The sequence below is a fragment of the Ostrinia nubilalis genome, chromosome 19 (genome assembly GCF_963855985.1).
Source record: "Ostrinia nubilalis chromosome 19, ilOstNubi1.1, whole genome shotgun sequence".
NCBI classification, from domain to species: Eukaryota; Metazoa; Arthropoda; class Insecta; order Lepidoptera; family Crambidae; genus Ostrinia; species Ostrinia nubilalis.
The window spans coordinates 7,089,950-7,114,284 of NC_087106.1; the positions used below are offsets into that span (position 1 = coordinate 7,089,950).

Genomic DNA, 24,335 nt, shown 5'->3' on the forward strand with positions numbered 1-24,335 from the left:
GCCACTATTGTGGCGGAGTTTTGGGCTGAAAGTCGCCTAACACTCTGTAGGTTTGTTGTCGACATGACAAGAAGAAGGAGAGTTAACGTAATATTGGGATGTGTAAAAGTTAATTTACAGAAAAATGAAGTTTAAGGACTTTCTTAAATCATTCCCTCACTAACCAATGCACTGCTTCTCCACTATACGCGTTATTGGTTTATCGGATTCTTCAGTAATCTGCAAATTTCGTCTCTTTGTCGGCGCCTTTGTTCAGTTTTTTTGCCGCCGCGAGTCGTCCGGCTTTTATCTGCCGATCAGAATTCACACGGCCACTCGAAACGCAAGCAATTTTTATTGATGCGACTTGTAATTGTATGTTTGTTATTCGGGGGTAGATAGGTCGTATGGATAATCAATTTTTGGATAAGTATTAATAATTGGTGAATATGAGAGCGCGAAATTCGGCGCGGTTGGGCAATTTATTCGAATGTGCCCAGTGTGAGAGCACCTTTATTTAGTTTTATTTTAAAGGAAATTAAAAGTTTATCTTAATAATTAGGTAGAGGTTAATAATTAGAGTAAAAACAGAAAATTACTTATACTACTACATTTTTCATTATTTTAAGTGATAGAGTTTATTTCAAACTTTAGTTTAACATGCTAATTTTTATTTTCACAGGTTCGGCAGAGACAGCTTGTTTTCAGAAGACCTCGGGATGAGTTAGAGGTGAGTACTTTTTGGTAAATCTATTCATAATTTAGTTGGTAAACATTCTAAAATTTATGTCGAAATCTGCAGAAATACAAAATCCGAAAACGTCAGAATATAACGCATGTCGTAATTAATTAACATAAAAACCATATTAACCGAAGATAATTACAGCTTATCGCTATTTGACACATATTAATAATTTACTTCGACAACAATATACAGGATGTAAAATACAGACTGACAAACATCTACTCGTATGTTCAAACCATGATTCTAAATGAGAAGCCACTGATTTATTTTACGGGAAAATTTTCGAAAAAAGTATTCCTCTCTACTCTTACTACGAAAAACACTATTGTCCGTGAAAATACATGATACACAATTCGAAACGGTATGTCTTGAGATTGATTAAGTTTTTGCCTCATCTAAACAGCCTGTGTAATATAATAACTAATTCGACTATACTTTTAATTTAGAATCAACACTAATTTTAGTCGAACTAACAATTACTACCACTAATGAACTATAAAAACAGTTGATGATATAATTTATTCAGTGGTCTCGAGTCTTACCCCATACCGTTAGTTTATAGAACGGTTTATGGTGAGTAAGAACAACAAAGTTATACGATTGCCTTATTCTGATTGCTTGTTAGACTTTATAATGGTACAATTTTATTTTTCTCGTATAGCAACACACAACCTATCACACAGAGCTGTCAGAAAGAGGTAATTTAAAGGTACGAAGGACCAACGAATAGTGGCCAATGTCTGCATAGGAGTAATAACATAGTTTTCTTTATGTCTTAATAAGTTATTTACGATTGTGTTGAGCCGATGGTACAGCTCGATAATTGTTTCTAAAATTATGTTGTAAACACTTCATTTTATTCGCGGCAAAAAAGTACTGTTGTTGTCAACGGAGGATTAAATTTTAAAAATAATGCGCGAGTGTAAAATTTTGCTCGAATCCAGACAAAAGCCGTAAAATTTGTGCATAATTGTCGTAATAATAATATTTTTACGACGGGATTATAATACAAAGCACCTTTATCGTTTTGATATTATTATCCCGAGAATAAAATAATAATACACTGTGTTTATTATGTAGAGACCGAAATGTAAGCTTATTTTGTATTACAAATTGGTGTATGGCTGTTATATTGCATTCAAAAAACTGTAAAGTATTTTCATAATAATTAATTACAGTTGTCAATAACATGTTCTCAAAAATGAAATTCTATTATTTTGAATTAATCTCTACCTATTTACCCGTAATGAGAGGATTTAATGAAAAGTATATATTAGGGAACCACCAATACGCGTGAAAATAGTTTGAATAATATTTTCCGTTTTTTGCAACTTTTTTCTTTACTGCTCCGCTCCTATTGGCTGTAGGGTGATGTTATTTAGCCTTCCTCCTTAAATTGGCCATCTAATACAAACGTTTTCAAAGTGGACCGGTAGTTCCTGATATTGGCGCGTTCAAGCAAACAAAAAAACAAACTCTTCAGCTTTATGATATTTATATAGCGAGGTAAGTAAATAATACATTGGTATAAAGACTTAAAAGATTGATCTTCGACTGAAACCTTCAAAAAGCTCTCTGAAAGCCCCAATAGTGAGGGTAAAAGAAAATAAAACGCGTATCTGAAACCTATCGAAACCATCTTCGGCCATTTACTAATTACTATACTGGCTGTGCTTTGTGGATAGCTTTTAACAGCTTTTGGAAAAAGCTTTCGGTCTGTGGCAAGTATGGGTGGGGAAGCATTAGGGGTGCTGGTGTATTATGGGTATAGTTGCAGTGATGTGCAAAGTTACGGCATCGGCTTTAAAAGTTAGTAAATTATTCATAAATAAACACTTTAGTTAAATCCAAGAATTTCTGTAAAATAAGTATTGAAATCGGACTGGAAACAAAAAGATACAAGCGTTTAAACTTTGTATGGAAATTGCTGAGCATGACGTCACATAACACCCGCTCGTAGTAACTTAAGAGACAGCGTATTGTGTTGTTCTAACATTTTTTTTTAGTTAAGTACCTATGTTATAGAAATCACTGAATTTTTTGATAATATCTGAAATGTGAGAAAGAAAAGCACAATTTTAACACTCTTTATGAAAATGATTATTCTTCGATATCGCCTTTGTTTTAACTAATTATAAAAATCTGTAGAAAAGTACGATGAATATTTTGCAAAAAATCCACAATAATAAATTAGCAACTTTTATAACAACAAAATAAAACTTAATTGAGTTGTACAAAAAATCAGCGCTATAATTATGATTATTAATAACACTAAAACATAGCTAGACGGAAAGTTCGTTGACCCGTGCTAGACCAGCTAGACCCCGCGCCGCCGACCTTCGTGAGAAAAAGTCGGACGATCGAATATCGCGGTCGTGCCTTACCACTATATTGTCTATTGATGTCATTTCCAGATTTAAATGATTATGCGAAAGTCAGGGGTGACACTCGTTTGTCTTGATGGCAGTTTTTACCTAAGGCCCAATTCGACCAAACCTCAGACCAAACTTATATCCGAGAATAACTCCTGGCTGACACATTGACAGTTTCAGTATGGGAAATATTATGTCAAAACTGACGATTTATTCTGAGATTAATATTTACTCTCGTTTGGTCGAATCCACCCTAAATAATTCTAGATAGTTCTAGCTAGAAAGATAGTAAGAGAAGAAAAGTAAGACACTTCAAAATACCACTAGCACAGTTAACAATGTCAAACACTAGTAAAAACGTATGTAAGATGACTTTGGATAAAACATTATTATGACATTATTTAGACAAAGCGAACGAGACTATCCAACTAGGCAGTGTCGGATTAAGGCCTCCCGCGCACAAAGGCAGCTGGCTGCGGCAGCATGACGTATAGAGCCCGCACTAGGCAGCTAAAAGTGTTCGTATACCCTATTGGCTGCCACAGCCAGGCTGCCTGTGCGAGGGGTCGCTAAAGCTACTTGATGTCCTAAGCCCTAAGTTTGGTTTGGGCATTGGAAGCTTGGCAACCTATTGCTTGAAAAGCAAAATAGTTATGATCTGGATGACCCTTTCCAGGCGTCTTAACCCAAAGAACAGAGAAAGAATCATATTTTGATGTAAGCTAGAACTCAAATTATACATATTTTGTGTCTGTTTTCAACCGACTTCAAAAAAGGAGGAGGTTCTCAATTCGACCCGTATGTTTTTTTTTTTTTTCTATGTTTGTTACGCGATAACTCCGCCAATTATGAACCGATTTGAACAAATCTTTTTTCGGCGTATAGGTAATACCTCAAGGGTGGTCCCATTTAAATTTAATAATAAAAAAAACAACCCCCAAGGGTGGAAAATTGGGGATGAACTTTTTTATACGCAATATCTCCGCCGATTATAAACCAATTTGAACGATTATTTTTTTGTTGAATAGGTATTATCAAAAGGGTGGTTTCATGCGAATTTGAAGAAAATATTTCACCCCCAAGGGTGGAAAATTGGGGATGAACTTTTTTATACGCAATATCTCCGCCGATTATGAACCAATTTTTTTTGGTCTCAGTGTACTGCCTACCTTCAGTGGTAACATCAGGGTAATAATTAGTTAACTAAAAAGAAAGAAATAAGTAAAATTTTATAAAAAAAAAAACCGACTCCATAAAACCTACACTAAAACGTAGAAAAATAATTACTAATTACCTACTTATTTATTAGGACGAATTATTAATATTTATGTAGGTATACCATGATTGATACTTTTGGAGTCGGTGCAGGCAAACTTTACATGTTTCATAATCTTGGCACCGACTCCAGAAGTATCAATCATGGTATACCTACATAAATATTAATAATTCGTCCTAATAAATAAGTAGGTAATTAGTAATTAGTTTTCTACGTTTTAGTGTAGGTTTTTTGGAGTCGGTTTTATTTTTTTTTATAAAATTTTATCTTCATAGTAAATTCGAAACTATGACTTGTTAAAGTTTCTGTAAAATAGAATGCATAGACACATCCCTGAATATGTTTTAAATACAAAGGTCAGTAACTTACAATAAACAATCTTTAATAAATTAATAAATTCAACCAAATTAGAATGCAAAACGAGTTTCTCCAATAATATAAAGTTTACAATGCTCAAATTAGGTAGCCTTCAGATTCATAAAAACCTTATTAGTATTCTATGCACGCTATTTATTTAATTTCGTTGAAATACAAGCACACAGAATGTGATTTATACGCACTTACAATCCGGCTGTTATCCTGCTGATAATAAATTTGCACATCCAGTTTTACAATCTAGGTTTTGTATTTCGAGAACAGCAATGGTAATAACATAAATCGATATCGAATCAGTCACGTGAAGTCATGCTAATCGATATGTAAATAATCGATTGGTCGTCTAACGGTTGCGAGTATGGATAGTTACTGATTCCCACACCGTGGTAAGTGTATGTCACATAATTTCACGGGGAAGAGTGTCAACGCAATGCTATTAAAATATAATGGTCAATGTGATTCAAGACCTAGTAAGTATACTTCATAGTTCATACTTAATGATAGATCGCCCGGTGCTTTGTCCTGCTGGAAGCTCTTCTGGAAGGACTGGTCTTTTGTTCTAAACGTCCTGCCAGAAGATTATCGCAAGTCCTGCCCGCAGTACGCAATTTGTACGTGTTTGCTTGCTGGTCCTTCCAGCAGTACGGTGACCTTCAAATTTGAACTCATCCTCACCAGAAGTAGTAAACACTTGGTTAGTGTTTATTAAATAAAAAGTCATGTCGTAGAATCATTTTGTTTAACCAGTATTTTACTTTTCTTAATATATTATAAACTTGTTTATCTTCTTTCAACTTAACTAATAGGAACTATAATAAGGAACTTTAAATTAATTACTTTGGTACGTCACTTTGTATTAGAAATTACACCTATCACTTACAAATAGACTATAAATTAAAAACAAAAACAAGAAATAAATTATAAATGTTTGATTAGGCTGGAATACTTCACATTCATTATAATATTATCGCCAAAATGTTGCCGACTCCACGCCCGGCGCGTCAAAATGTGTCGCGTGAGCGCGAACGCGCTGCCCCCGTGTATACTCGTGCGCCATCGGGCTCCGACTAACGGTTAGTCGCGTTTTTCGATCTTGGGCACTATTGGGTGAAAGAGAGAGAAACACTCTATTTTTTCGTGTAAATTTGAAATTTGTACAATGTATACTTACGAAACTGTGATCTTTTAATTTTGCGTCCTACCGGAAGTACTTTAAGTCCTGCTGGCAGGACTCCGGGCGATCTATCATTAAGAATAGATTTAAGCCTGTGATTGGTCTTGATTAAAATTAAACCAATTGTAATACTTGAATCTATGCTTTAGAGAGAATCTAGCTTAGAACTTAATATTATATTTATTTGAGGAATAATACGAGTATGAGCTTAAAACTGTCCGATTGTATTCTTATTCATATACCTACCTACTTTATACATAATAATATTAAATACATTCATCAACTTCAGAACTTGTGATCCAAATAGTGATTGCTTATTATCTCTTACTAAACGAACAAAACACTGTGGTAGGTGTGGTGGTGCGGTGTGTTAAAGTGGTAGGTACCATTTTGTGACAAAAATGTGAGATAGGATATTATTACGTAAATTATTCTTAGTTCTTCTTAATATTGTCTTATAATATATCTTCTTAATGTTGTAATATCTTACCTTTAGTAGTCTTCTTTTAAATTCACGCGTGTTTACAATTCTGGCAAGACGACGTAACTCCAGTCCTATAGAAACTACATCTCTTCCTCCCACATTCAGCCAATAAAAATTGTAAAATATAAATGGGCAATGTTGTATAAAGTAGCATCCATCCCCTAGCGTCGATAAAGTACCGATCACTTTATTGTATCTGCCTTGAATTATGCCGACTGCCGGCGCCTTTGATGTCTGAGAGTAAACGCGGAACAGACAGGCTGTCAGAGGAGTTCATGCCTAAAATTGATTTAGATTTTATGGCTGACTCAGGTCCTGCTGAGAACTGAATGTTAATTACGTTTTCCATGATTGATACGTTTGTTGTGGAAGCAGTGAAATGGATTGTTTTGAATACAAAACGAAACATCATCAAGAGTAGAGTTCACATTGAGATGTTTTATTGAAACTGTTTACATACAAAGATCTCTTGGCACTCTTAATAGAAGCATACGAATTGGAAGTGTTTGTCATTTTTCATCAGTTGGATTCGTTAAACATTACATTACATTGGATTCATAAACTGAGGCCCAGAGCCTTAGTACACAAAGTTAAACACCCGTTGAACACTTGTTTAAATTGGTATTTAGTATGCAAAAGTCATTTTAAACCAGTTTTCATAGCGCGTTTTACTTTTTGTAATAAGACCCTTTGAACTCTTCCCGATAACACTAACTTTCATTAGTTTTTTTTTCGATATAGCGAATTATGGCATCTTAGGTATAAAAGTATACGCAGTGTTCTTTCTGTACCCACTAATCTATGACCGAACACTACTCCTATATTGGCGGTAGGCTTTCTTTGTGAATTATTGCGGGTTCCGCACACTGCCGGACTACCCGCGTCAATACCTTAATGGCGGCCATGTTTTCACCTGCGGAACTCTAAAAAGTAAAAAATAGGGCCGCCCCGTTTGGGAAATAGAAACGATTGGAGATATCTTTATCTGAAGAGATGTATCTATGGTTTGATTTGCTGAAAGTGAACTGTGTTTTACAAAATACGAGTGAGGATACATGAAAATTAATTTGTGTGACCTGAATTATTTTGTGTCAAGACTATTATTAGCATTAGGAGAGAAGTAGTGAAAATCATGACCATGGCGCTAGCAACAGTGCCGAAATATCGAAAACTCAAAATTAAGGTACATCCGTCAGTAATAATAATAAAAGTAGAGAAAAGTTTTGCTTTAGTTTATTTTGTGCTGTCCTTACAAAATACTGTCCATAGTTTTTTTTTTTCAAAGATTTGCTTAGTGTCATTAAGGCATGTAACTTTCAAATAATTAAATGAGTTTTGAACTTCTTAAAAAATCTTTTGGAAATTAATATTGTGTAGTAATTATAGATTAATCAGGAATCCCACACAATATTAAAACCCTAACCTATAGGTTATTCTTATTTTTATTTATTTGTATTAGGAGTTATAGCTCCCAATTAGTAATCAATATTCTGTGTCAATAAATAAATTTATTTACGGTTCTTAAACACTCTTAAATTTACGTTTATTTAAACGATATCTACCAAAATGCAAATCTTACAAATACCGATAAAAGTTCAATAAATTGTCCATTTCTGTCCAACCAAATTAAAAATTCACACATCCCAAGATAAACGCCTGCGAAAACCAATATCAATTTACAAAATCGACTAGAAAGGGTAACCGAAACATAGCTTAAGAGCTTCTTGAAAATTTTATATGTATTTTAACTGGAAAGTCCAGTGTAACTTGGCCTCTAAGCTTTGATTGGACTTCCCTTCTGCGTCTTGTTTCTTCTAAGTACAGGGAGGGTAGGCAGTAGGGTGTCCCGTCGTTGTATGGGAAAATTTTTTTTTTGAGCTACGGTTACGCAAGAGGTATCAAAAGTTGCGTTTTGACATATAGATTACGATTAGCATTAAATTTAATGAGATATCTGTCATCTTGAGGCCTCTACCTGTCCTTAAAAAAAATTTAAATTGCTATTTTAGGGGTTCCTAACATAAACTGTTAATAATACAAAAATAGCGTTTTTATGAAATTTGAGGGTACACAATGAGTCACAGCAAGGTTTAAAATAGTTTAAAAACCAATAAATCCATAAATACTTTCAAAACAGAATTGGCTTTTTGACCAGAATTAGGCATTTACGCGCGCGATTTTAATGTATTCCTAATTAATCCATGGGTCAGCCAAGTTATCGATTTAATTTGAGGATACTCAATTCCCTTTTCACAGCAGGTTCATAATTTTATTACGCTATTATAAAACAATGATTGGCATCTCTAAGTGGAAGCTAACAAAAATTGCAGTCAATTTCAGAAAATCAACTATAACTTGAAAACCATTTGTCCGATTTCATTACTTTTTTATTTAAATGATAGCTCTACGTGTGCGCTTCATATTTTGTATAACAAATTGTATCGATAAAATCAACCTTTAGTTAGTAATTAAAGGAAAATTGATTTTTTTTACATTGTTGAGATACTACTTTTTAAATCATTTTTTTACAAAACGTCTTATACTCTACTAAATGTTTTACACGAGCCAAAGAAGTGTATTAAATTGTCTTTAATCTGATATATAACATGTATGCGTTTCATAACTAAAAATATATTTTTACTTCCGTTGAAGTTCACCATTTATAAAAACCTGCGTAGACAACAAAAACTTCAGCTAGAAAGTGTATGTAACGTACATAAATGTTATTTATATTTAATAGTATGCTAAAACTATTTAACATGTCAATTAGTATTCTGTTTAAATATAATATTATAAATATTTTTGGCTAGGTAGTTTTTACCTGAAAAAAATCAAAAAGTATATTACTGCCATATATTGCTATATTTTTGTTAAATTTATGCTAAAAGTATGTAATATTACACCAAAAAAGTGCGGTGCGATACCTTACAGCAATAAAACCTCAACAGAAATAATACCAACAGCCTCGCCGAAGGAGTAGAAAATTTGAGAAAAACAAGTCAAAATATGAATTCTGCTAGTTCGAACCAATCCGATTCCTCACTGAAAACAGTCTGCCATTGCCTGCAAATCATATCTTAGGGTTCAACTGCCACTGTTATTACAAAATAATATGAAATAATTGTGGAAAAAATATATTAGATGATAAACAGTGAAGGGCTGATTAAGTGATTTTTTGAGACATAAAAATGCCGGTAGAGCCCTTGAGACATTATTTTATATTTTTTTAATTATTTTTACGGTAATCTACATCTTATGACGCAACTTTTGAGGGGTCTTGTGTAGCGAAAATATAAAAAAAGATATTTCGGGACACCCTAGTAGGCAGGTCTAAATAAACTGGGGGTAGTACATCACTAGTAGAAGGGGTTTAAGATTTACTACCCTGTGGCTGCAGATTTATGTCCCGTATTCAACCCCACACATGCAGAAAAGATCGCGTTTCTTTATTTTATAAATTATCTACCAAAATAGTCTGGGTCCGTTTTCAAACGTGTGGGTGATTGATTTTTTACCAACCCGTTTTGGGTTAGGGTTATTTCAATAATAATTATTCTTACGGGTGTGGCTGCATAAAATGTGGGCTTATTGTACCTACTTGAAATGTTTGTATTAAAAATGGGAGAAAATAAAGTATTCGCAAAAAGTTGTATCTTCCTGCACATTTATGTACAATTAAATGCTGTTGAAACATTGTTAAACAAATAAAAATAAAATAAAAGATTTTCTATTAGGAATATTTAGAACTCTACGTCTCTTAAACTTCGAATTTTACCAATAAATACAAAGATATAAAAGTTAGATAAAACAGAAAAACCTAAACTATAGGATTGCCAGACTGAAAGGATAAAAAATAAACTTCTATTGTCTTTCTAACATATTTTTAATTAACCTTTCTTTCCAAAATATTTTTAATAAGAAACGGTCAGTCAGTTCCCATTAAAATATTAATGCATGAAACAAAAACAGTTAAATGCTATAATTTTAACGGGAAAACTGCTTTAACTCAAACGCTTCAAAGACAAAAAGTACGCCAAATTGGAAATAACAATGCACATGAAACTTTTCTATACCTACTCAATTCAATTCATTTTTCAAATCAAATTCAAAGTAACGACAAATTGGTAATAGTAACAATGCACGTGGATAGGGTTGCCAGGTGTCCGGCTTTAGCCGGACATGTTTGGCTTTTTAAGGTCTTGTCCGGCCTGTCCGGCTTTTGTTAGGCTTTTTATGTGGCTGCTGCGCCAGGCGAAAGTCAAGCTACAGAATAATATCAAGCGCTCGCATCAGGGTTAGGGCATGGATACCGGTATACCGGTATACCGAAATACCGGTATACCGGTCAAAATTTTCGGTATTTTGATACCGGCATTTAAGGGGAAAATACCGGTATTTCGGTTTTTCGAAAAAAGTGATCTAATTTTGCAATATCGGTAGTTTTTCAACTAATGGAAAGTCATCATAGGTTTTACACCATCTCTTTTTATTTTTATACTTATTTTTAATATTGATTCAGATGATAATGATTCGAATCATCATATCGATTCCAATAATCGATTGAGTCAAGTCAGTTCTGCTCTGCTGATATCATTGAAGCGAGCACGAGCATCTTAATAAGCACGAAAATATACGTATTAATTAATGACCCTCTCTACGTCCAGTGGCTCGTCACCACACGACTCCCAAATCTTGAAAAGGGCCGTCTTAACCAGCGTATCCCTGTCAAGCTACACGAGTTGGATTTGCCTATCCTTGTTCCCAGCCGATCCTTAACTACGGTTGCTGAAACTCTTCCCAGCACTCTCTTGAACGACTCTGTGTTATCTACTATGGCTGCTCCTCTTCCTTGCACCCTACTGCACGACTGCGTTGCCTAGCCGTATACCTGGTCCAAGGTTCGACGCCACGAAATCAACTTTGTACGCGTGAAAATAGTTTGAATACTATTTCCCGTGCTTGCAACATTTTTCTTTACTGCTTCGCCTCTATTAGACGTAGCGTGATCGTATAATATCCTATAGCCTTCCTCAATTTACGAGCTATCCCACACAAAAATAATTATTTAAATCAAACTAGTAGTTCCTGAGATTAGTGCATTCAAACAAACAAACTCTTCAGCGTTTTAATATGAAAATGTTGTTGTTGATTATTGGAGTCGAACCTTGGACCAGGCATAAGAATAGGCAACGCAGTCGTACAGGAGGGTGCAAGGAAGAGGGGCAGCCACAGTAGATAACACGAAAGTCGTTCAAGAGAGAGCAAGGAAGAGGCGCAGCAACCGTAGTAAAGGAACGGCTGGGATGAATAAGGATAGGCGAATCCAACTCGCGAGGCTTGACAGGAATACGCTGGTTAAGGTGGCCCTTTTCAAGGCTTGGGAGCCAGCGGGTGACGAGTCATTGAACTTAGAGAGGGTCATTAATTATACGCATATTTTTTACTTTGTCGAAGATAAACACGAAAACGGTTTGTCTAAAATATATGAATTTCGTCTTATTCAATGCAGGATTAAATGCCCTTCACCTGCCATGAAGATCAATTTTCTATACTGCAAGTCCTTTATTTATACGGTATAACCATAAAACCGGAAAAATGTCCCTTTCGGGGGGCCCCACCACACTTCCGTCGAAGTCGAAAACTTAGGATAGTCTTAATGAGCAACAAATGAAGCTATTAAAACAAAACCTTTAGGAATTATTTCCGATTTGATTAATTTTCACGTCTTATTCTACTGGCCTATTAATAACTTTTCGCAAATAGCAGTATCTCAAGAAATACCGAAAAAATACCGAAATTTCGGTATACCGGTAATTGAAATTTCAATACCGGTATCAATACCGGTATAAAACTTATTCCGGTATTCCATGCCCTACAGGGTGTTGGGCAACCGTTGATGATAGCATTCACTCTTGAGGTATGACACTAATTGCACCCCGTGTCATGTCCGGCTTTTAGGGTAAAATGTCCGGCCCAATGAAGCACAGAGTCCGGCTTTTGTGTTTTTGGACCTGGCAACCCTACACGTGGAGTATCCAAAAACATTATGTTATTTAATTTCAATTCAAATTCAAAGATGTATATGTCGCAGTAAGATAGATAAGATATATGCCATCGCCTTTTAAAAGCTTGTAATGTCCATCCCTAAATGAAGTTCTCAATCTAAAAGTCCCTAATTAAAACCTATGCCCTCTAGTACAGTGGCGTGCACTAAATACGGGATATCGGACTCATTACGGGCATGTTCCGCGTATCTGGTTAATTTTCCACCAAGTGTAATTACCGTGCTCGCTTTGTTTTTGCTACTACTTTATTTGCATAGTTAGGTGGAATGGATCTGGTTCGATTGGACAGGGAAATGTGTGGAGTTGTCAGTTTTTAATTGTATTGTATTTTAATTATCTTTTGTATATTGAAAATAACAAACATTAAAAGTGGTGATATTTGTCATAGGGTAAGTACATAACCTTATTGCCCTCTTGATTGTATTATCTTATGGATCCATTGAAGTTAATTAATAAAACATCAAAATAATTCACTCAATAAGTATGTTATACAACCTAGCGGATAATCAACAAAGTAATACACAGTATTCATTACCTACATAATTATAAATTGCCTTTGGGTGATGAGATTATGATCTGCCAACCATTTTATAAATTATTTATGTGTTTTACTATTTCTTGTGTCCGTATTCACAAAAGTATTTAAGTATGTTTATTAATACTAGTTTCCTGACACCAATACACGCTTTGCTTAGTTTGAAACTAGTTGCCGCAATGCCGAAATATTTATTTACTTATTTCAAATTCCCTCCACATATTTTCCTGTTATAACTCCCCACTTGGTGTCAAACTTTTCTCTCTACCTACTTGATTACATATCATAATTGATTTCTTACCCACTCCACCCCACCCGTGTTCCAATCTAAAACCCCAGAATAAGCTAATAGAGACATTGTTCCTGCGCTCGTTAACCGCATCAGATGCGCGCGCCGGGGGGCCGCATCGCGGCTACGATCTGCGCCTTAATAGACGGACTGCAACAATGAGGGATACCACTTCTGACTGGGACTTCTTTGGGTTCTTTCTTTGGTTTCTGGGATTTGTAAAATTTCTTGTAGACTATCTCTGTGAGTATAATCGCATCAGATGCGAGCGCCGAAGGTACGCATCGTGGCTGCGATCTGAGCTTTAATAGACTACTACAACAATGAGGGATACCACTTCTGACTTCATTGGGCTCTGTCTTTAGTCTCTGTATTATGTTACAGACTTCGAAAATACTTCTTTATGTTCTCTCCTTAGTATCTAGGATCTGCAGACTTCTAAAATTTGCTGTAGCCTACATTTGACGGAGGTTCAATCTGCGCCTTAATTGCAACAATGAGGGATACCACTTCTGACTTCTTTGGGTTCTGTCTTTAGTCTCACAGACTTAGTATTTCTTTGGCTTATGTCCTTAGTCTCTAGGATCTGTTAATGAAGCAAAGAGAGATACCACTTGACTAGGACTTTTTTTAACTATGTCTGGAAATTTGATATCCCAGGACCAACTTGACCTTCACTGATTAGGTTTTCATTGGCGGTCAAGCTGTAGATCCTGGTTACACAGGAGTTGCAGTGGTGGAAATGCAAGGTGGATATACAGGGTGGAATTTTGTAATACCACCTGGAGGGAAAGTACTCTTAATACTGCAGATAGAAAATTCTACTGAAACAAAACATTCCTTTATTTTTGAAAAGAAAGAGAACTGCATTCATACATTTTCGAAAATTCACTACCATACCATACAATTTTCTGTACATAATTAAAATAATTTAAGATTTTATGGATTTCCTTTCATTTGATTTATCAAGTTTGTTAGAGAGATTTAGTTTCATCCTTATACTTGACCCTAACGATCGATGCAATAAAAATACAGGGTGTAATTTTTAACAGATTTTAGTTGGTACGATTCCCGGTTGTGGCAAGCATATTTTTGGAAATCTTTGAATGCAGTTCTATTCCTTTTTAAAAATAAAGGAATGTTTTCTTTGAGAATTTTTTTCTATCTACAATATTAAGAGAACTTTCCCTCCAGGTGACATTACAAAATTCCACCCTGTAGACCATATTATTATTTCTTTTCTAAGTCATATTTTTTTTAACTAAAAGCATCAAATACTTAATTAAATGTTTAAAATATGTTCGTCCAAATGGTTCACGTACTGCATTGGACTCGTGCGCCGCGGGGGTTCCGCAGGTATCTAGATCTAGGAGTAGGAACATTAGGATTGTTACTAGCTATAATAATTGGCTAGTAATAGCACAGAAGTTATAGTACCAAGGGTAATATTAATGTTCAGACTTTGATAGAACTACTGAGTTTTGTACTAGTGAAAGTTCCACGAGGGTAGGACCTAAACTTATCACAAAATATTCTAAGGTAGTCTAGATATTGGAAGCTACATGTCTCATTAGAAAACCACCCATGTTTTTTTTACATAATTGATTAAATAAGCATGTAACTTTTTATTCAAAAGATTTTAAGTAGAGGACAAAAAAATGCAATTTGGACTATTAGTTTGACATTGAATCTCCACAGGTCTAGAAAAACCATTGTATCTAGTAAGATAATAATAGCCTTTTTATGCAAGCTATGGTACATCCTTTTAGCTAGAGTAAACTGGGGAGGTAAAAGCTAAGTTTTCAGTACAAAACAACAACAATACATCCGAATACAACCAAAAAAATTAAATCTTATTCTCAAACAGGACAAAAAGCTTTAAATATACGATTCATAGAGCTATGTCATAATATATGACAAGTTTAAGACAGTCCTTTGAAAGATCTCTCAACCAACATTGTCATATCAAGAAACATTGTCCGTGTGTCCATTTCTATTTCGGTCCCGTTTTAAAACGGGACACTTGTTGCTGTCACGGTGTTACGTGACAATAACAATATTCGCTCCTGTTTTGAGGACTGTGACACGGTATGTCACTTTGCTGTATGGAATTACCAACTTCTACCGCGTAACGACTTTTACCGTTAGCACGGGTATACCTATGTCTTTCAGTCGGTCAAAATTTAACAAAACAATAAAACGTCTACGACGTCTCCAAAAAGTGCACTAAAAGCAGAAAAAAATTGAGATAAATATGGACTCGTTGCCAGCCTACCAAGACCTACAGACGAATAGAGAACTTCCTTGTCCATGGTGAAAACGCACTTTTTTATTTACTAAGCATTAAGGCTGAGTTCTAACTTTAACGGTAACTCTAACGAAAACCGTTGTTTTTTGTATGAAGTTTGACGGATTTTTGACGTTTCTTAAAGTAAGAGGATGCAACCCAGCCTAAGTAACTTCTTACATACCTACATAACTAAAAAAACTGTTACCAAACATAGTCCAATTCAGTATAGTGCGCATACACATCAACAGAAAACGATATTAAGTTATCTTGTCTACTTAAAAGATTAATGGTGTGAAAATCTCCAATAAAAATGCCTAATTTTAAAGTCAACTCCCTAAATCCGTAATCCGTTGCTACATTGTATACATTTTCCCACGGCTACGTTTACATACAGATCTGCATTTACATTGATGTAAATATACAGTAATATAAATGCAGAGAGACTCATAACACTGGATTGCAACTTTCGTTTGGTGTGAGTGTGGCTTTATAATGTAGCGAAGATTTTTATTTTAAATCTTTTCCTTTTGCTATGTATCTTTTTTATGGTTAAAAGGCACGATTTCTACATTCTACATAAGATGATATTTAGATTTTTTTGTTAATCAAAGAGAATAATTTAATTGTGTACCTTCATAAGTACGAGTGTAAATAAATAACAAAATAAAACATGATTATATGCCTTCCTTGTTTCACAAAATCATTAATTTGCCTGTTTTGTTCATCGCTTTTAGTAAAACTACAGATATTTCAAAATTGATACACATTAACGAAAACTGTATCAATTATCACCCATAATGTAGATACTAGGGCTGGGTTGCACCATCTTACTTTAACTTTGACAAACGTCAAAAATCTGTCAAACTCCATACAAAAAACACCGGTTATCGTTAAAGTTACGGTCAAAGTTAGGTGGTGCAACTCAGCCTTAGTAACAGTTCTCTGGTCTACTACTATGTTTCTACATTACTTACTATACTCGTACATGAAACTATTTCCCACAAAACCCCAACTTAAACCCAGCATTTGCATACTACATCCGACAAAATTCCCTCCAACTTAAAGTAAAGCTGTATTCATAATACCACACGGCTGAAAAGGCAAATCCGAAATATCTAGGTTAAGAAGTAGGACGCAAATATTACTATCGGAGCATTGAGATGAATATTTTCGCAGATTTCTGTTTGATTTCAAGTAAGTAGGGATTTTCTATGTTCGTAGAGTTAAAGAAGTAGGTTTAGTTTTGTGAAATACAAGTTTTAAATTGTTTTTAGCTAAAATTGTTAGTTCTTTGTAACTTAATCATCAGGATTTCAGCCATAGGACTGAACAAGAACATCCCCCAACTTGGTCTGTCAATATTACTAACATGACACTGTTGTAGGAACTATGAATTTAAATAAATTATTGTGAGCCTTAATAAAAAAAAGTTTCCATACTAAATGACAATTTAAACAAGTGTTCAACAAACGTTTATCTTTTTGTGATAAGTCCCTGGAGGTTAGTTGTAGGAATTTAAGATATATTTGAAAAAAAAAACTTTTATCGTTTGAAACGTTAATTATTTATTGTCTTATGTGTAATAAAGATTTATGACTATGAAAAAAAAATACGTTGACATTTTGTTAATTATCAATATTTAAAAACAAAACCGCGTAGTTACGTAATGTTCAAATTAATATTCTATAATTATTCGTAATTAATTTAACCACAAGAAAAAACATCCACGTGTTATTCATAAAACTCGTAAAATTTGACGCCCAGCACGCGCCGAATCATAAATACTAAACATTAAATCTTATAAAGCTTGTGTCACACCGATAAATTACTCAATTAGGTATATAATTACGTTAAAAAACCACTTTTATATCCGAAAGTCGATTGAAATATAACTTGAGCCATTAAAAAAGAAATGCGGGGTCCTAATTGAGCCACAATGACAGGGGAAGGATAAAACACTCGGATGTACGCAAATAGAATGAATAACAAACAGATGTTGTGATTGTAAAAGTTTCGGGTAACGGGTTAGTGCTGGGGACACACGAGGTGACAAGTTTTGAAAAAGGAATTCTGAGTTTTTTTCTTTTTCACTCAGTCCGCTAATCACTTACGAGTACATTGCAGTTACGATAGTATTCGTTGCGGCAGTCGCTATGGTATTTTATGAGGACAAACATACAAAATATCGTTATATTGTAAGGAGGTTTGCCTCCATTCATGCAGTAGCCAAATCTTTACATGAAGTTTTTCCTTACCGTTACCGGTGTCCGGTAGCTATATCTTAAATTTTCTTCTATTTTGAACTTAGAAGACACAGAAAATCGAATGCCTATAATCATTATGTACAGTCGACAGCACATCAACCTATACATTTTTGTTGCAAAATAGCCTGTATTACAACGAGATAAGACGCCACTGTGTTTAGGTTGATGTGCTGTCGTCCGTACCTACAAGTGGCATTTTCCTAACAATGTTTTCCTCTACTTCTTATTCATATTTAAAGAGCAAAACACAACACATAAATATTTAGTTTTGTCAATTTCACCTAATATAAGAAAGCATGTATAATTTTTAGTGCGTGTGTACCAACCCTTAACCCTACAATGCCAAAGTATATTTTTTCGTTAATTGTCACCCACTATTTATTGTTTCAGAAATCGTTTCAGGTTACCGCTCTAATTTAACCCCAAAAACTTCAGTCACCAGTAGGAAACAGTTAAAAATAACCCCACACTTCCACCGATTTGTTAATTGTTGGGGCACTTTTTTGGCAGAGTTTTTTAAACTTTATGAATTTAAATGGCCCCTAAAGATTTAGGGTTGACGCTAATTTGAATTTTATGAGGTTTTATTTTTGACTCCTCAAAGGGTGAAGTTCCCTTGAGGGTTATTTAAAATAATGCCACCGATCTTTGTTGTTTTTTATTGATATTCTTTTAGATTGAGACAGAAGTTTTGTTTAAAGTTTATTTATTTTCTTAACATTTTGTTTATATTTCTTTCGTATGTGGATATAGGACATTTATTTTTGAGTCATGTTAACTTTATACTTTATTGAATTGTTTCATAATATTGTTGCAACTTAACAACGTATCTCTGTCTCTAAAAAAATGTGATCTTTTAAATCTTTAAAACTGATAATCATGTTGTTATGAGGCGTGATTAATAAAATAAACGTATTATCTTTCAGACCATGCTTTGGCATAAATAAGACTATAATTACACCGTAATAGTATATTAAAATTGTTCTTCATCCATAATGTTTACTAAGCTAGAACCCTACCCAACCCTAAAATGCTAACCGTATAATATACAATACGTGCCGTATAATCCCGGGATCGTGTACACGGGAATGCGCGAAGTTTGATTAGATTGGCGCCGTAAGCCACGGGAATAACCGGGATCAGGGCTGGCTAACGAAGATTGGGATCTGATATCGTTACGATGATCTAATCGTGGAGAAAGTATGAGAAAACTATCTGAGAATGTTAAAAAACTAGTCTTTGCCCGCGGCTTTACTCGCGTAAAACTTGCGTTCCCGTTTCAACCCTTTAAGGGGTGAATTTTGAAAACCATTCAAACCCTTTGAAGGTGTTGATAGATCAGTCAATAGCTGTGGCGTTTTAATCTTATTAAAAAACTGAATTCTTTAGTTAAAATAGTAAGACACGGGTTTAAAACGCGACCCGTGAAATAAAAAAAGTTGAATTCTTTACATGTTACATGTTACAAAAAATAGCTTGCACTGCCACAGTAATAATTCGGTTTATGCTGAGAAGTGGCTAAAACTCAAATAATAGTTTACAATACTTTTTTTAATCATTTATATTTTTTTTGTATTTTTAAATTACTAATACAATGAATAAGATAGCTCCTCGTAATGTAATGATAAGCTTTATGTTTGTATTACAAGTATGTTCACCACAATAGTCCAGCAGCGGCGGAGATATTTCATACTTCCTACTTACTATTCATAGTTCTTTAATAGCCCTCTAGAATGAAGGCGGGACTAATGACGAGAAAATTGAACATTTTTCAACGGAAACAAAAAATAAAACCACCAATAAATCGTCCCGAGCCCGCCTTTTCTTGATATTTTCGGCTGCAGAAAACCGATAAAACTATAAAATTACGTACTGTCTTGTAGTTTCCGAGGTAGCGAAATAAACAACCTCTTTTTATATGAATTATTTTATTATGAAGTACAATAAAATCTTTGTCTATTTGTAGTTGGATGGAACAGTCTTGGTACTTGACATTCCAAAGTTTATTAGTAGTATTGCTCAAATTGTTATTTAAAGCTACTGTAAAGTAATCTAAATATATATAACTCAAAGGTGACTGACTGACTGACTGGCTGACTAACTGACTGATTGACTGACATAGTGATCTATCAACGCACAGCCCAAACCACTGGACGGATCGGGCTGAAATTTGGCATGCAGGTAGATGTTATGACGTAGGCATCCGCTAAAAAAGGATTTAACGAAACTCTACCCCTAAGGGGGTGAAACGGGATCCACGCGTACGAAGTCGCGGGCGGCCGCTAGTAAGTAATAAAGTCTTTATTGTGTATGAATAGTTGTTAAGAATTAAAAACCTAAAATATACATAATAGCATTATAATTATGTATTGTGTGGAGTCGCTGCTATTTTAAGAGTTAAAGACATATTATTATATCAATATTCAAAACTGACTGAATACAATCATGTACCAAAACTTTACTGTCCAAAATTAATATTTCAGGTTAGATACGTGTCAAGGTACTTCGATCATTACATCTAATTAAATGAATAAAATATCTTTCCACAAGCTAGTATCAAATTTATTTCGTCGCCGTACACGAAAAATATGAGTTACTGCCGCGGTCTGCTCGGGAGCGACATATAAAATTATACCCAGTCTCTAAACTATTTATAATATTATAATAATTTTCTGCTCCAATTATTTCAACGGTGACACGTTTTATTGGTATATATACGATTGTTGTGCGTAACCCTGGTATAAATTATATTTTCCTTTTTATAATTCGCCTCCGTGATAGTATTATAAACAAAATTTTCTTGTCTCGGGTGCATCGTAAATAATATAATTTTGTCATACACATTTGACAAGAACATGTATGTTTACATAACATCCGTAGTTAGTGACTTCATTCTACTGTTGATTTAGGATTTAACGTTTTAAATGTTAGTTATTTCGGGGGTTACATTGAAGAAGTGGAAATTTAAGATAATTGTATGAAATAAAAATTATTTGGTTATAATTTACAGAACAGACTCTTTGGGATGTTTAAATAATCCAGTCAATTAATATTGACAATTAAGTTAAAATTAATATGAATAAGTGAAATTAGTCAGCCGAAAGCTGATAGTGATGAAGGATACGTACCTACTTAGATGTTTGCTACTCCTTCAGGCAAAAAGTATTGGATGGATTTTGATGAAACTTTACTTTAGAATAGCAAATAGCCTACTTATTATCTCAACTAAGCCGTAAGCTTAAGCTTTACTTTTTTCTAAGCCGTCGGACGGAGATTGTCGGTGTAATATTACGGATCATGCTTAAACATATCATACTAGAACATGTTACAGAAGCCACAAAAACATCTTTTGGCGTGCTAATCAAACTTGTTCGCGTCTAGCTTACGTATTGTGTCGTTAAGAGCGATTGCTTTGGTTAGGACTAGGGTGTACCGAGAGCAAACGAAAAAAAATTGGCCAAATTTTTGACATGCTCTTACGGTGATTCTCTCAAAGTCAATGTTGCTTTTGTTGTCTAGTGAATACATCAAAAAGTCTGAAAGTCTCTGCATTAGATACTTAAGAGAGAGAACGAGTTGAATCAATTTTGTGTATTTACAAATTTTTATCAAAACTGTGCTGGTTCTAATTTATTTCATACTTTGGAGGATAAAAATATCTTTTTTTTTTCAAAAAAATGAAGACAATGAAAGGCACTGGAGGTTTGACCTACGCTTGCTAGACGTGGAGGCTTGATGTAGTGTGTCAAATAAATAAATCACGAGTTCAGTGTGTCCTTAGCTTAAAAGAGTAGTCTGCAGAATTAGCGCCCTCCCTGATAATGCGGTGTAATCCAGGAGTTATTACAGCGTCATTGTCGCGTTTTTACGAGGGTCACTATACTTCTGTATTAATAATTCACAATTGCTGTGGACTTGTCTGGTTGAGATTAAATATCGATTGGATCAACAAAGATTACTCTTTATCCTTAAAAAAAATTGCATCTCTGCTATTAAGGCTGAGTTGCACCAACTTACTTTAACGGTAATTATAATGTCATTGTTCATCATGACCGGTGTTTTTGTAGGGAGTTTGACAGATTTTTGACGTTTGTTATAGTAAGTAAGATGGTGTAACTGTATCCTAGCCTAAATGTTCTGTAATTCATCATCATCATAGCCACATAACGTCTACTGCTGAACATTATGCCCAATGATTTCCACATTGGCCGGTTGGCAGCGGATAGTTCTGTGATTGCACCACCAGGGTGACAGACAACACCTTATTATAACCTAAAGATATTGCTTGATTATTCTTTAAAGCATTATGAAATAAAATATTACCTATTAAATCTATTAAAATAGAAATTTAAAATCCAAAACGGAAAAGTGACTAACAAAGTAGTATGCAAAATCTTACTCAAAAGATTATTGAGACTTACAAAACTTCCTGAATTACCAATAACATCTACAACCCTAAAAACAGCACTTAAAACCCAATACAGAGGGATTGTTTTCGAAAACACTCGAACAAAGTTACAAAACCCTTTGAAACGCCCTTGATGTGAAGGGAAAACCAATATCTGGGGGTAATGCGTTGTGCCGACAAGTTTATTGAGGTTACTCGCGTTGCTGAAAGGGGGAATGATGTACATGCAATATGAATTAAATTGAGTAGTTTATAACACGTGATAATTATGTCCACAAAGCGCTTGGTGTGCTTTAAGCTCTCAAAATGCAATTATGTTCCTCTTAGATTTTGTACAGCAATAAGTAAGGCTCATAAGATGTTCCTTGTTTGATCACTCTTATCGCTTTTCATATATTTCAAAAGGGCAACAAACATCTACCTACAGCTGATCATTGGGTCATCATCATCATCATTTCTGCTATAGATGGTCCACTGCTGAACAGGCCTCCCCCAATGATTACCTTTTGAACGGTTGGTAGCGGCCTGCGTCCAGCGCTTTCCTGCTTGATACCTTTATGAGGTCGTCGGACTCGTCGGACTCGTCAGTCACCCTGCGACTAGATATCCTATAGTGCACTCTCTGGTATTGATAATAATTGGGTAAATCCTGATCCAAAAAAATTTATATCCATTTCAATTATAAACTATATTACAGTCTTGCGTTACATTGCAACAACGGTACCTACCAAAAATGTCAGCTACGTCTTCCCACACCACAGCACAGCTTTACTCAACTCAAAGAAAGGGGAGGCTGTCATAATCCCCAATATACCCGGCTCTCGATCATAACAGACCCGACCACAAAGGTGGTGTAATAACGCCCGCTAATCCCCTATTGTGGCGCCATCTCTTGACAGATTGCCAGCAACTTGAATGGAGATTACGCCGCCTGCCGCTAGGGGCGCTTTGTTCGGTATTATGGGAAAAGTCTATTGTGTACGCATTCCCGGATAATTTGTTTTTCCTGGTTTATTAGTTTTGAAGTGTGGATTTAAAATTGTTGAATTTTGGACTTTCTTTATTTCCAGATAATAATTTGAAATTAATTTTCCTGAAAGTTTCTAATTTCCATGTTGTTACAATAATAATAATGAACGTAAAACATTTTTTTTTGAATGGTAAGTGATTACCGTCGCCCATAGACACCCGCAGACCCAGGGGCGTTACAGGTGCGTTGCCGGCCTTTAAGGTGAAGATACGCTCTCCTCTTGAAAGCTTGCATAAATCCATTTCATGTACCAACTTAGTTATACATATAGCATACAATAATAAAAATGCCTTTTGTAGTGGATGAAAGACTTAATTCGTAATAATAATACTCGTTAATTAAAAAAAAAAAAATCCAACAACTCCTTGCCTTACAACGATAATCTTCCCCTTTAAATGCCGATGCCATTTTGTTTTAACACTAAAACGCCACATAAAAAACAATAGTCGCCTGACGAGCCATCAATAACCCCCGCCTGCGAATTAGGCCCGCCTGACGAATTAGACCCGGCAAGCGACGGCAATTACGACCCGATCCATCATCCGCGACGCGTTACACTCGATAATTTACGGGTTAAACATTTAATTTGGGACGGATTAAAATGGGGGTAGGTGCGATATTACGTAGTACGTAAGTGCTCACGGAAAAATTGGGACCTTGTAGGGTTTGAACTAAGTCAGTCTAATTTAATTCTGGATCAGTAGTAGAGAAAGCACCGGAGGAAGAAAAAAGATTTATCGAAGAAGTGTGAGTTAATAATACAATTAAAGTTGTACAAAGTTTCTGACTGTTACTAAGCCCATCACCAAGCTCAATCAGAATGTTTACTTAAATATAATTCCTTGTGTCCCTTTCGCTATATAGCATCAGTATGGCAGGTTTAATTCGTTCCCGAATGAGAATCAGTTTCATTTCCACACAATAACGTACTGTAAATTGTTTACATGTACTGTAGACATATCTCACACCTTTATTAAATGCGTCACAAACAACAAATTCAATAAAAATCCTAATTTTCGCCTCACCGCGGCATGGGTGCTAATTTTACA

General features: G+C 34.9%; 1 protein-coding gene across 1 annotated transcript in view; it reads left to right on the forward strand.

Moving 5' to 3' along the window:
- Positions 1-24,335, forward strand: part of LOC135080945 (transcription factor Sox-5-like) — a 344,811-nt gene that overhangs the window by 113,925 nt on the left and 206,551 nt on the right. The window contains exon 2 of the mRNA XM_063975666.1: positions 662-709. The gene's annotated coding sequence lies outside the window, so the exon portion shown is untranslated. The remainder of the gene's footprint in view (positions 1-661; positions 710-24,335) is intronic.